A 14,871-nucleotide genomic window follows, 5' to 3' on the forward strand; every position below is an offset into this window, starting at 1 on the left:
ACGAAACCTTGTGCTTGACAACCACACGGTGGAGTTGGGGACACAAGGCTTTTATTTTATTTGTAGGATTGCTAGAAGAAGGGAGAAGAGATAATCTTTGTCTAGTTCCCTGAGAGTTCGATATAAACCCTCGAGTCACCCTGGTGGGGAAAATACTCTGCTGATAAAACATTCTGCACTTGGAGTTCCAATGTCATCAAGACATTTTCTGGCGCCGTTGCCGGTGAGTAATCAAGACACTCCATCTACCCCCATCAAAGTATTTTCCGGCGCCGTTGCCGAGGAGCTAAAAGGAGTTTCATCATAGTGGTTGTTGCGTGAGAGGTATTCCCTACAAGAATCTTCTTACAACTGTGTCTCACCAAAGCTTGGGGAGGTAATACTGATGTGAGCTCTCTTATCTCTTTTAGATTTTGCATCGTATTTTATTTATCTTGTTTTTAGTCTTTATTTTCTTGTTAGATCTTTCTCTTAAAAATTGAAAAACACATAAAAAGTAGTAGTAACTATCATCTGAAAATCACGGGGAAAGAAATACTAAATTGTGTGATTACACAAACACTCCTAATGATCATTTTATTGCTAATACTATCACTACACCTCAGATAACTGCTGAAAGTTTTGAAATAAGTCCTAGGTTATTAAATCTTATAACTAGGAAACAATTTGGCGGTAGTGCTAGTGAAGATGCCCCTATGCATTTACATGATTTTTGCAAAATTTGTGATATGCAAAAGTTTAAAAATGTGTAAAATAATATTTTCAAGCTAAAATTATTCCCATTTTCTCTTAGAGGAAAATCGAAAGAATGGTTATTGTCATTACCTACTGCTAGTATTAATTCTTGGGATGATCTTAACGAGGCTTTCATTAAAAGTATTACCCACATGTTAATATTTTACAAAATCAAAATAGCATCTTGTCATTTAGACAAAATGATAATGAACATGTAGAAACAACGTGGGAAAGAATTAAAAACATGCTTAGAACTTGCACATCACTTGGAGATAATGAATGGACTATCTTACACTCTTTCTATAATGGGTTAAACATAATGTCTAGAAGCATGATAGATTCCGCTGCGGAAGGTGCTTTTATGGGTAAAACTGTGCTTGAAGCTAAAACCATATTACAAAGCATGTTACATAATCATAGTCAATGGCATACTGAAAGAGCACATAATCCCACTAAGAAAGTGCATTCAATTGAAGAAGAAAATCCTTTATCCAATAAAATTGATGCCATACTTGCCTACATAGCCAAACAAAATAATGACAATGTCCCTTTACAAGAATTAGTTGGAAACAACAATAAAAATGTGGATGTTAATTTTATAATAAACTTTGGCAACAATGGGTTTGGAAATAACAATAATTATGGCCGGCCACCTTATGTGCCAAACAAACATGCTAGTGGTAGTAACTCTAATGAACTAGAAAACACCATTAGATCTTTTATTGCTTCACAAAAAGAGTTGAATAAGGAATTCATAGAATGAAAGATGCATTGATTGATAAAGTTGAGCTCTTAACACAAGAAGTTGTGTCTTTCAAAAATATCTTACAACAAAAGAGCCATGAAGAAACAATTAAGTGTGTGCAAGAAGTTATAGATAAATCTTGGGAGACTCTGAATGTTATGGATGAAAAATAAACTCTTATGATTGCTAATGATAAACATACTGAAGAAGTTAAAATGCATAGTGAAACTAGGGAACCACTCTTGGATCTTCATAAATTTAGCTTGTATGAATTGATTGCTATACTTGACAAATTTGCTAAAGATCCCACTATTAATGTTAATCAAGTTGGTTTTGGTTCCTATATTTCTAACTATGTCATTAAAGAAAAGATCCAGAGGTACAATAATGAGGCTATGATACCACCTAAGCTTGGGGATGCGTGGATCCCCAAGATTTTAATATCTATTGATAAAGAAAACATCATGCCATTCTATATTTAGGATCTAATGTTTCTGTCATATCAAAAGAGCTATATGAATTACTAATCTCGAAAATATGGAAAATGCTCCATTGCTTTATTAATTGCTGATGATTCAACCAAAAAGGGTTTAGGCAAAATAAATGATGCAATGGTTGAATTGAATATAACATATGTACATGTTGATTTCATTTTTATTGACATGCGAAGAAATGCCTCTAGTCATATAATAATCCTTGGAAGACCTTTTCTGAGAACAATAGGAGCTATCATTGATTCTAAAGAAGGGAATGTCAAATTTCAATTACCAAACAAGAACTATCTGCAACACTTTCCAAGGAATAAGGAGGTAGCATTCATGCTACCACATAATTTCCATGACACTTGAATCAAGTAAGTAAGCCTAACTATATGGCTATAAAGAAAGCACTTTACGGGAGGCAACCCGATATTTTCTATATTTGGTTTTATTTTTCATACTTTTTGTATCCATGTTAGTTTTCTTTTAGTTTACTCTATAGTTTTTAAATAAAGTATCAAGTTTTCACCCATTTGGATGTTTAAAAGTTGCAAACATAATATGGAGTTGTTGATTTCTGCGTTGCACTTTTTGGTACACAATTTTTGTATTTTTTGGTAACTCCTAAAATCTTCATAAAATTAAAGAAGCTGTAACTTTCCATCCTCTATATGCACGTAAATTGAATAAATTTTCTGAGGTGCCTAAGTCGTGCCAAAAATTCAGTTTTGCTAAAAATTCTGGACATGCCTTACTTTGTTAGATCCATTCTTTTGAGTATCAAAATGATTTTTACTTGAAACTTTTGATATACTAGAATGATTAGAACATTATGTTCTCTCTGGTTAATGAAGATATAATTTTATTCTTGATTAAAATAGCAGCAACTATGAATTTTTTGTACCTCTAACATCACCCCATAGAAAATAATGGTCAGAAAAGTTTGTGTTGAAGTTTTTTCACAGGGAATAGAAGAATATCACACCAAGATGATTCAAGTATGATGACTATCATAAGCTTGGGAATGCCCATAACACCCCACGGGACTCATTCAAAAACTTCTGGTTTGAGCATCTCTAAACTCTGCTTTTTGAGCAACATAAAATTTTCGCAAAAACTTGAAGCGTACTTGTTTTATCTGTGTCTAGTTTTATTTTTTAAATGAGAAGATCATAATATTGAGTGTTGATACGTCCAAAACGTATCTACTTTCCCGAACACTTTTGCTATTGTTTTGCCTCTAATTTGTGTGTTTTGGATGCAACTAACACGGACTAACGTTGTTTTCGAGAAGCTGCTCACGGTGTCTCGTTTTTGTGCAGAAATCCAACTTTCAGGAAAATCCTCGGAATTTATGCAGAAGGTCCTATTTTCCCAGAATATTGGCGGAGCCAGAAGGGCAAGCCAGGTGGGGGCCCGAGGGCCCCACACACTAGGCCGGCGCGGCCCAGGAGGGGCCCTCGCGGCCCTAGTGTGTGGCGGCCTCGGTCGGCCCCCGACGCCCTCCTTCGGACTACTTATTGCCTTCGACCTAAAAATGCACGGAGAGGAGTCGAAGTCGCCAGAAACCCTCCAGAACGCCGCCACATCGCGAAACTCCGTCTCGGGAGCCAGAAGTCTCCGTTCTGGCACTCCGCCGGGACGGGGAATTGGAGGAGATCATCGCCGCCATCACCACCGACGCCTCTCCATCAACCAGCAATGTTTCCCCCATCCATGTGTGAGTAATTCCCCCGCTGTAGGCTGAAGGGGATGGTAGGGATTGGATGAGATTGGTCATGTAATAGCATTAGATTGTTAGGGCATAGTGCCTAGTGTCCGAAATTGGTACTTTGATGATATTGTTGCAACTTGTTATGCTTAATGCTTGTCACTAGGGCCCGAGTGTCATGATCTCAGATCTGAACATGTTATTGTTTCATCGTGATATTTATTGTTTATGATCTTACCTGCAAGTTGTATACACATGTCGCTGTCCGGAACCAATGGCCCCGAAGTGACATAAATCGGGACAACCGGAGGGGATGGTAGTGATGTGAGGATCACATGTGTTCACGGAGTGTTAATGCTTTGCTCCGGTACTCTATTAAAAGGAGTACCTTAATATCCAGTAGATTCCCTTGAGGCCCGGCTGCCACCGGCTGGTAGGACAAAAGATGTTGTGCAAGTTTCTCATTGCGAGCACGTACGACTATAATTGGAACACATGCCTATTGATTGCTTTGTACTTCGACACCGTTTTATTATTATCTGCAAATGCCCTGCTATGATTGTTACATGAGTTTCTCTCATCCATGCAACGCCCGTTATCCGTCCCCGTGCCTACAGTATTTTAATCCTGCTGTTTACTATAATTACTACTGCTATCTTTGTTACTCTGCTTTGCTTTGTTATTCTACTACTGCTTGTTATAAAACTGTTACTAGTGATAAACTCTTGCGAGCAAGTCTGTTTCCAGTGCGGCTGAATTGACAACTCATTGTTAAGGCTTTCAAGTATTCTTTGTCTCCCCTTGTGTCGAATCAATAAATTGGGATTTACTTCCCGCGAAGGCTAACTGCGATCCCCTATACTTGTGGGTTATCAAGGCTGTTTTTACGGCGCCGTTGCCGGGAGCATAGCTTTATTTGGAAGTTCACTTGGATTGATATTGTTCGCTGCAAATTCTCCATCATGGGTAAATCTCGCGATCCAAAAGTCGCCATATTACCATCCACTACAAGAAAAGGTACAACTCTGAGTACCTCTGCTACACTTGATTCACCATCTGTGATAAGTCAACTTGTTTCACCGCCGCAAGCTTCACTTGCTGGTACTTCTGCTGAATCTGAAAACTCTCATAATATTGATAATGTTTCTGCTGTGCTTGATGATAGTGGTTCATTGGGATCCTTTCTAGATGCTACAATTGCTAGGTCTAGACAAATTGAAAATGCTGAAACTCCTAATCTTTACTACGCTTTGTTAATTCACACGAACTTGATTATTCTAGTGATGATCTGATGAGGATTATGTGGAGCTTAATGATGATTTTATTAATAGATGCAATGCCACTGCTGATGCAAGAAAAATTAAAAAGTTCCTCACACAATATACTGTTAGACATAAGTTATCTCATGATCCTAAATTTGCCACATCTCCTATATGCATTAAGGATAAAGATTATGATTTTTCTCTTGATCTATCTCATATAGCTATTGTAGAGAAAGCACCCTTTTGTGGTACTGAAAAATAAAGTGCTGTAGAACACATGATTGAACTTTCTTCTATGAGTAGCTTGTTTTCTGATGATGTCAAAATGCGTACTTACTTTGTTGCTAAAAATTTTCCTTTCTCATTAAAGGATGATGCTAAAACTTGGTATAATAATTTGCCTCCTGGCTCTATTAAAAGTCCAACTGAGCTGCGTGATGTTTTCTTTCGAAAATACTTTCCTGCTAGTGCTCAACATATTGCTTTACAGAAAATTTATAGGTTTGACCAGGGAGATGAAGAGAAATTGCCTGAGGCTTGGGCAAGATTTTGTTCTCTTATCAGAGCTCGACCTGGACATGATTTAGAAAAGAATGATCTACTTGATATATTTTATAGTGGACTAACCATTGAGTCTAGAGCATATTTGGATAGTTGTGCTGGTTGTGTTTTCAGGAAAAGAACTCCAGACAAAGCGGAAGAATTATTGGCTAGAATAAGCCGGAATCATGATGATTGGAATATACCTGAACCAACTCCAACGCCAATATTGAAGAAGAGGGGTTTAATTGAATTGAATGATGAAGATATGAGGGAAGCTAAGAAGTCTCTCAAGGAAAAAGGTATTAAATCCAAAGATGTGAAGAATCTACCTCCCATAGAAGATATATGTGAGATAATTCCCCCTTCATCCATGATCGAGGTAAACTCCCTTCAACGCTTTACTAGGGAAGATATTCCGTATTCAAAACCTCCTGCTCAATGCTTAGATGAGTTTGATAATTATATTGTTAAGCAATAAAATTTTAATATGAGAGTAGAGAATCATCTAATGGAAAATTCTCAAGCTATTAGCAATTTGCATGATATTGTGGAGACAACCTCCAATGATGTTAAGATGCTTGTTAAACATTTTCAAATGGTTCAAACTCAAATTGATCAACTCACTAAAGTTCAAAATGACTTGTTAAAAAATAATTCTAAAGAGAAACATGCTTATGAAGTAACAACTAGAGGCGGTGTCTCTACCCAGGATCCTCTATATCCTGAAGGGCATCCCAAAAGAATTGAACAAGATTCTCAACGAATTGAACCTAGTGCTCCTTCTAAGAAAAAGAAGAAGAAACATAAAAAGGTTGTAGAATCCTCTGAACATGTTAATGATCCTAATAGTATTTCTATTTCCGATGCTGAAACTGAAAGTGGTAATGAACATGATAATGGTAATGATAATGATAAGAATGACGCTTCTGATAAAGAAGAAGTTGAAGATGAACCTGGAAAGCATGCTAAAAATAAAAGGTATACTAAAGAAGATTTTATTGCTAAGAAACATGGTAATGAAAGAGAACCTTGGGTGCAAAAGCAAATGCCTTTTCCTGCTAAGAAACTAAAATCAAAGGAAGAAGAACACTATAATAAATTTTGTGATTGGATGAAACTTTTATTCTTGCAAATCCCTTTGACTGATGCTATTAAATTGCCTTCTTATTCAAAGTATATGAAAGATATTGTTACTAACAAAAGGAAAATCCCCAATGAGGAGATTTCCACTATGCTTGCTAATTACTCTTTCAATGGTAAAGTTCCAAAGAAGTTGGGCGACCCAGGTATACCTACTATTCCTTGTTCTATTAAGAATAATTATGTTAAAACTGCTCTATGTGACTTGGGAGCCGGTGTTAGTGTTATGCCTTTTTCTCTTTATAAGAGACTTTATTTAGATAAGTTGATACCTACTGATATATCTTTGCAAATGGCTGATAAATCTACTGCTATTCCTGTTGGTATATGTGAGGATGTTCCTATTCAAGTTACTAATACCTGCTTGATATTAACTGATTTTGTTGTGTTGGAAATGCCTGAAGATGATAATATGTCTATTATTCTTGGGAGACCTTTTCTTAACACCGCAGGGGCTGTTATTGATTGCAACAAAGGGAAGGTTACTTTCAATGTTGATGATAAGGAGCATACCGTCTATTTCCCCAAGAGGATTGATAAAGTATGTGGAGTTAATACTATCTCTAATGTGAGAACTATCAAAGTTGGAACTATTGATTGTCCAATATATGAGCCTAAAGAAGAATATCAAACTCTTATGATTGGGTCCATATCAATACAATTCAAGGTAACATGATTGATTTGAGGTTTATTTCTTCTTATGCTATGTAAAATTTATTTGGTGGCAAGACTTGATCAACCTTGTTAACAAATACTTTTTATATGCATAGAGGGGGTAAACAACATCTCTTTCTTCCTCCACTTGTTTTACTTGCTGTAGCACTTTTGTTTTCCAAAGTTTTTAGTTGTATAGAGATTTCAAAAAAATTCCTGCCCAGTAATAATAAAATTAATACCCAGAAATGTGCATTTTTCAAAGTTCTCAAAAATTCACAAAAATTATACCATTGGTCCTATTTTCGAAGACGCACCTGGGAGTACCTGGGGATGACCAGTGGGGCACCCCAGGGTGGCACACACCTGGCTGGCGCGGCCAGCAAGGGGGGCGCGCCACCCTGGTGTGTGGGCCCCCCTTTGCCCCACTTTTTCATCTCTTCCTCCCACACTCTTCTCTCTCCCAAAAAAATCAACACCAGCTTCCTCTCACTCGCGTTTCTGCTCAAGAACTCCAGATTTTTCGATCTCCTTGCTCAGCCCAGATTTCTTGCTGAAATTTGGCACATTTGCTCCTTGAAAATGGAGTGGAATAGATATCAACTAAACCAACAAGAATTGGAGGTACAACAAGTCATGAGAGTGAACCGCGAAGAGGGAGTATACCCCTCTTACTACCCGTGCACAGATTTCATGAGAAGTGCGGGAATATTGGAAGATGTTCAGAATCTAATTTCTCGTGCAGGGTTGGGTAATTTTGTTGATGATGAACCATGCCAATATGCCAAACTGACTATGTCTGTAGTGCAGGACTTTGAATTCAATTGGTCTCAATCTAACCCCATGGTTCGGTACAAAATCTATAACAAAATTGTCAACTTGCCTTTCAATGATTTTTGTGCAGCCATTAGAGTGCCACAATGGGGATCGTGCGAGAAGATGAGGGGATCGCCACAAGAGCTCTTGAATCTCTACAAGATGATTAGTCATGGAAGAAGCTTCTCAGAGGATAGTGGTAAAATTAGTAGCATTCAACTCCCAGCTATACGCTACTTTGCCTACTTCATTACCAAGTGCATTCTTGCTAGAAAGAATGGTAGTAAGCTATCTATTCAGGATTTAGCCTTTCTAGCTGCTGCATTACGAGGTGATAGGACTTATAATTTGGGAGCTTTGATAGCATATAGACTTGCTACTAACCGTGAGAAGGGAGGAATTTGTGGAGGTCTCATCGCCTCCCATTTATTAGCTATGCATGGTGTAGAACCTCACCATCTTGATATTCCGCTCTCCATAGAGAAACTTGACATAGTCTCCATGATTAAGCATGAATTTGTTTCTGATTCATCTAATTTGAGTAACCTGTCTTACAAGATAACATTTTACAAGAAAACTTGGAGTACAACTAAGAAAACTAAAAAACTAGTAGGATTGCCTGCACCTGCTCTGTTTAACTTTGATTCCAGGAAGGATTGGTCAGTCACAGAAGGTGAACTGAATGTATACTTGGAGGGAGATGGCCAGCATGCAAGAGGTGGCACGGAGGAGGCCGAGGAACACCTCGACTCGTCATCCGATGCAGCAAGTTCTTCGCATCAACATTTTGGGCATGTGGAGCCTCCACGCTTTTCTTCTGCATAGGGACCTTATTATGACTACGCCATGTATGATCCACCGGCGTGGAACAGCGATCCTCGTTGGGGTTGAACTCCACTTAGGCCAAAAGCCTAAGCTTGGGGGGAGGTATACCGGCATCACTCATTCTTTGCATATTATGATTGCTGGATACTTGTATATACTTGTTTTGCTTCTTTGAGTGGTTTTCTAATGAGAGGAAGATGATATTTGGGGAAGTCCTGCCTAAAAACAGATTCTGGACTGTCACCATAAAAATTCTCAAAAACAGCCAGAACGTTATTTTGCGAAGCCAATTTTTGAGCATGTTCCCCAGGTTGTTATCTAACTTTCATTAGTTGAACACTTTTCGATTTGAGCAGTGGAAGAATTTCTTAAAAATCGAGTACTGTACTTCTGTCAAGTTTGACGAATTTCTGCTGCTTTGTGTTTATGTGACTCTTCTAGTTTGCCATTTCTTGTTTTCGCTTTGTTTCTTTCCTAAAACCCAAAAAGACCAAAAATATTTCTGTTGTTTCTCTTCACCATTTGTTTGTTTTGGTTTCTTGCATTTATCTTGCTTTATTAGCTATCGTTGGTTTGCTATAAGAAAATCCAAAAAGATTTTGCTTTGTTCGCTTGTTTCCTCTTGTTCTTGTTTCCAATTCGAAAACACCAAAAATATTTGCTGTTCTTCTTTGGTTTGTAAAGTTCATTTTGAGTTCAATGGTCTTCGGTGGCTGGAGCATGGTTTTCATTTCATATTATCCAAGCTACACAAGTGAAAGGCAATAATGACGATCTACGACAATTGGATTGTGGTGAGAGGCTGGTATGAACTCTATTTGTTTTCATTTTTGTACATATACTCATCCATGTGAGCATGCTTAGTTGGTTCATGTGAGGTATATGTCATTTGAGAAAGTCTAGTAGTTCATGATCTCTCGTGCTTAGCTCCAATTTATTAATATGAGTAGCATGTCATGGATGTTTGCTTGCATTGTTTTATTCATAAGTAGGTATGGTATTGTGGTATCCTCCTCTGAATAATTCATTTATATCGACTTGGCACATGCTCACGCATGCATATGACTGAACAAAAGTCAATTAAGCCTCGATGATTTACACTGCTTCAGAGTTCTTGTATCACTTTTATGCCTCCGTTAATTTATTTTGCCGCAAGCATGATTATGACAGTTACTGCTCTCTTGATTTGTCACTCCCCAGTCTATTGCTAGCCTTCATTTGTACTGAGCGGGAACGCTGCTCGTGCTTCCAAACACCTGAAAACCAAGTTGTTCCAAAGTGTCCACCATAAATACCTATGCATGGCATTTCAAACCATTCCAAGTAAATTCTCATGCGCTACCTTTAAAACCTTCAAAATGCTTCTCAATTTGTGTTAATGTTTCATAGCTCATGAGGAAGTATGTGGTGTTTAACTTTCAACCTTGTCATTTACTCTTGACGGACTTTCATTATGGACTAGTGGCACATCCGCTTATCCAATAATTTTGCAAAAAGAGCTGGCAATGGGGTTCCCAGCCCCGATTAATCAAACTTCATTAATAATTCTCTTCACATGTTTTGCTCTGATTCATCAGTAAGCAACTTAATTTTGCAAATAGACACTCCTCCATGGTATGTGATTGATGGAAGGCACCCGAGGATTCGGTTAGCCATGGCTTGTGTAAGCAAAGGTTGGGGGGAGTGTCACCCATAATAAAACTAAAATACGTGTGTAAACAAAAGAGAAGAGGGATGATCTACCTTGCTGGTAGAGATAACGTCCTTCATGGGAGCCGCTCTTGAAAGTCTGGTTGGCGAGGTAGTTGGTGTACCCATTACCATTCGTTGACAACAACAAACACCTCTCAAAATAATTTTACTCCTATTTTAAAAATGAAAAGCTCTAGCGCATGTTAATCCCTGCTTCCCTCTGCGAAGGGTCAATCTTTCACTTTTATGTTGTGTCTTCATCCTTTCTTTGAGCACTTTCTTGAGAGCACAACTGTCATTCTTAGTACAATATGCTTGTCTCAAAATATGATTGATTGTAGTATAACTTTGATGCTTTTATCTTTGACAATCACTACTTCTAGTCTTTCTATGAACTTCAGAGGTGCCTGAGCATTTATGTTTTGCTGATCAAATATGGGCAAGCGAGATACCACGTTATCATACTCTTTTATGAACATTGCAATCCTGCTTATAGACATGATTCATGATGCTTATTATTAATTGTTGGTACCTCTCCATGATTGACATAGCTGTTAGATGATCTTATTTGCATGCACCTTATTATGAACTACCTAAGTGTTAGCCATAGCATGAGAATATTTACATCATATAAACAAATGTGTTCGTGAAAGTTCTTTTATCGCTCAGTTGTTAACTGAATTGCTTGAGGACAAGCAATAAGCTAAGCTTGGGGGGAGTTGATACGTCCAAAACGTATCTACTTTCCCGAACACTTTTGCTATTGTTTTGCCTCTAATTTGTGTGTTTTGGATGCAACTAACACGGACTAACGCTGTTTTCAGCAGAACTGCTCTGGTGTCTCGTTTTTATGCAGAAATCCAACTTTCAGGAAAATCCTCGGAATTTATGCAGAAGGTCCTATTTTCCCAGAATATTGGCGGAGCCAGAAGGGCAAGCCAGGTGGGGGCCCGAGGGCCCCACACACTAGGCCGGCGCGGCCCAGGAGGGGCCCGCGTGGCCCTAGTGTGTGGCGGCCTCGGTCGGCCCCCGACGCCCTCCTTCGGAGTACTTATTGCCTTCGACCTAAAAACGCACGGAGAGGAGTCGAAGTCGCCAGAAACCCTCCAGAACGCCGCCACATCGCGAAACTCCGTCTCGGGAGCCAGAAGTCTCCGTTCTGGCACTCCGCCGGGACGGGGAATTGGAGGAGATCATCGCCGCCATCACCACCGACGCCTCTCCATCAACCAGCAATGTTTCCCCCATCCATGTGTGAGTAATTCCCCCATTTGTAGGCTGAAGGGGATGGTAGGGATTGGATGAGATTGGTCATGTAATAGCATTAGATTGTTAGGGCATAGTGCCTAGTGTCCGTAATTGGTACTTTGATGATATTGTTGCAACTTGTTATGCTTAATGCTTGTCACTAGGGCCCGAGTGCCATGATCTCAGATCTGAACATGTTATTGTTTCATCGTGATATTTATTGTTTATGATCTTACCTGCAAGTTGTATACACATGTCGCTGTCCGGAACCAATGGCCCCGAAGTGACATAAATCGGGACAACCGGAGGGGATGGTAGTGATGTGAGGATCACATGTGTTCACGGAGTGTTAATGCTTTGCTCCGGTACTAAATTAAAAGGAGTACCTTAATATCCAGTAGATTCCCTTGAGGCCCGGCTGCCACCGGCTGGTAGGACAAAAGATGTTGTGCAAGTTTCTCATTGCGAGCACGTACGACTATAATTGGAACACATGCCTATTGATTGCTTTGTACTTCGACACTGTTTTATTATTATCTGCAAATGCCCTGCTATGATTGTTACATGAGTTTCTCTCATCCATGCAACGCCCGTTATCCGTCCCCGTGCCTACAGTATTTTAATCCTGCTGTTTACTATAATTACTACTGATGTCTTTGTTACTCTGCTGCTGTTATTCTACTACTGCTACTGTTATGAAACTGTTACTACTGATAAACTCTTGCGAGCAAGTCTGTTTCCAGGTGCAGCTGAATTGACAACTCCGCTGTTAAGGCTTTCAAGTATTCTTTGTCTCCCCTTGTGTCGAATCAATAAATTGGGATTTACTTCCCGCGAAGACTGCTGCGATCCCCTATACTTGTGGGTTATCAAGTGTTTATAATGAATATGAATGAGCTACTGGACCAAAATATTTATCTCTGAATGTTCAAAGTAAAATAAGTTGCATGCTTATAAAAGAAAAGGACAAATGCCTAAAAGCTAAAATTTATTTTGTGTATGATATTTCTAGTTTCACATGCTCTATTGAGTGATGATTTGTTATGTGCCTTATTCGGTGCTACTTCTTCCTAGTACACATAGATGTTTAATTTTAAGTTTCATTGATTGATGATGAATGAATAGTCTATGAATTCTATTGCATGTTTTTAGACCTCTTGCTAGCCAAAAGATTTAAATTCTTACACAAGCATAGACTTGTTTCCAATCTCAATTCAAATCAAATGTCTATCATACCTACCTATATAGCACTTGCTATTCCAAGTATAATGTGTGTGTTTTTCCTCCAACCTTTTCAAAATTTCCTTTGTGTAATTTAAAGCTCATAAGAAAGTAAGGTTTGGTAGGAAAATACCACTATGCATGTTGTTGGTTTGACTAATTATGAGTAATGAGCTAGACCGTAACCATGTTTACTAGGGAAGTCTTTCAACATTGCACTTTTCCGGTATTGCACCCTGCATTGATCATCATTTATTTTGTTTTGTTGATGGATATCTCTTGTGGAATGAATGGAGGTTATTTTAAGCAAGTAGGCATGTATTGTTAGACAAGAGCATGGGCTGCTAACCAAAGCCATGCCTAATCATGGTGGAAGTTTCATCAACGAGCATCCTCAATAGGAAGAGTGAAAAAAGTAAGAGAAAAAGAGTTGTGAAAAAAAAAGTAGAAAATAAAGAAAAAAAGAGTCTAAGAAAAAGTGAGAGAGAGTTAGAGAGGATGCTCAACGTCTGTTGTTATGTTTTCACGGTATGGATGGCCTATAGTTGAGATACACATCTACTTTGGTCCTTTACTCCTTTGTACATGCAGCATGAAGGTATCCCATTGTGATACTTGGTTGAAACATGTATGTTGAAAGGTCTTAGTAACCCGAAGTTCTAAAATGAGAGGTTTAGTCCTTAGCATTCAAAAAAGTGAGGCAACACTTACTCATAAGAGGTCAAACCCATGACACATAGATATCTTCATACATGAGATACTTGGTACCCCATCCTTATTATTATTGTTGACATGAATTGCATAGCTCAAAACCATATTTTATGCTCTCTACTTTTTATTTTGTTCGAGGTTTAGAACATATATTTTCTGCTTACTTTCTTGTGTTCGAGTAAAAAGAAATATTCCTGAAAAGAGAGAACAAAAGCCTCCCAACAATTCTATATGATTCCCCTAAGGATGTTTTATGATTCATATCACTTATCATTCATGTTTATTACAATGTTATTTACTATTATGCATGCTTTGTAGAATGTAAGATTTATCACTTGATGAGTTCATATTACTTATTGTCATTCTTTATTGACTGAACCTTGTGATACTTAGCATGATTATTTAGAAGCTATGTATATTATAAACTCCGAAGTTCATGTTAGGTTTAGCACCTTCATGCTCGGGACGAGCATATGTTAAGCTTGGGGATGTTGATGCATGTAAAATGCATACATGAACTTTGTCCTTTATCATATTAAATTCTCACATATTTGCAACATATATGATGATAATATCTTGTTTTACATTGATTTATGAGGATTTACCAATGATGCCTTTATTTGGTTTATAACTCTGCAGAACCGAAAAACCATGTTTTGTGTATTTTCACTTTCAGAGGCCTATACGAAGTCAAATTGACTGAGATTTTTGGAGCGTCACTTTTTCATCGGGAGAATCACCCTGAAGCTTTGGAGGACACCTGGATGGGCCTGAGGCCCGATAGACCTTAGGTGGCGCGCCCAAACACTTAGGGTGCGCTACCTGTGCTCTTTCGATCGTCGATCGGCATTTTTGTGAGACCAATCTACATGATACTAGCTAAAATACAAGAACTATGGCTAACTTCAGAGGTGGAGAAAGAAAATTTGCCATAATAGCATTCTAGGATGATGGTACAGTCAATTCGTAGAACAAAAACGACGGCGGGTCCGCACCTCACCCTAACTAACTCGCGCGCATCCTAACCAAGCAAGGCAAGGCTGCCAAACTCGCTCTTTTATTTTACCTTTAGTAATCAGAGATGTGACT

The sequence above is a fragment of the Lolium perenne genome, chromosome 2, assembly GCF_019359855.2.
Source record: "Lolium perenne isolate Kyuss_39 chromosome 2, Kyuss_2.0, whole genome shotgun sequence".
NCBI lineage: Eukaryota > Viridiplantae > Streptophyta > Magnoliopsida > Poales > Poaceae > Lolium > Lolium perenne.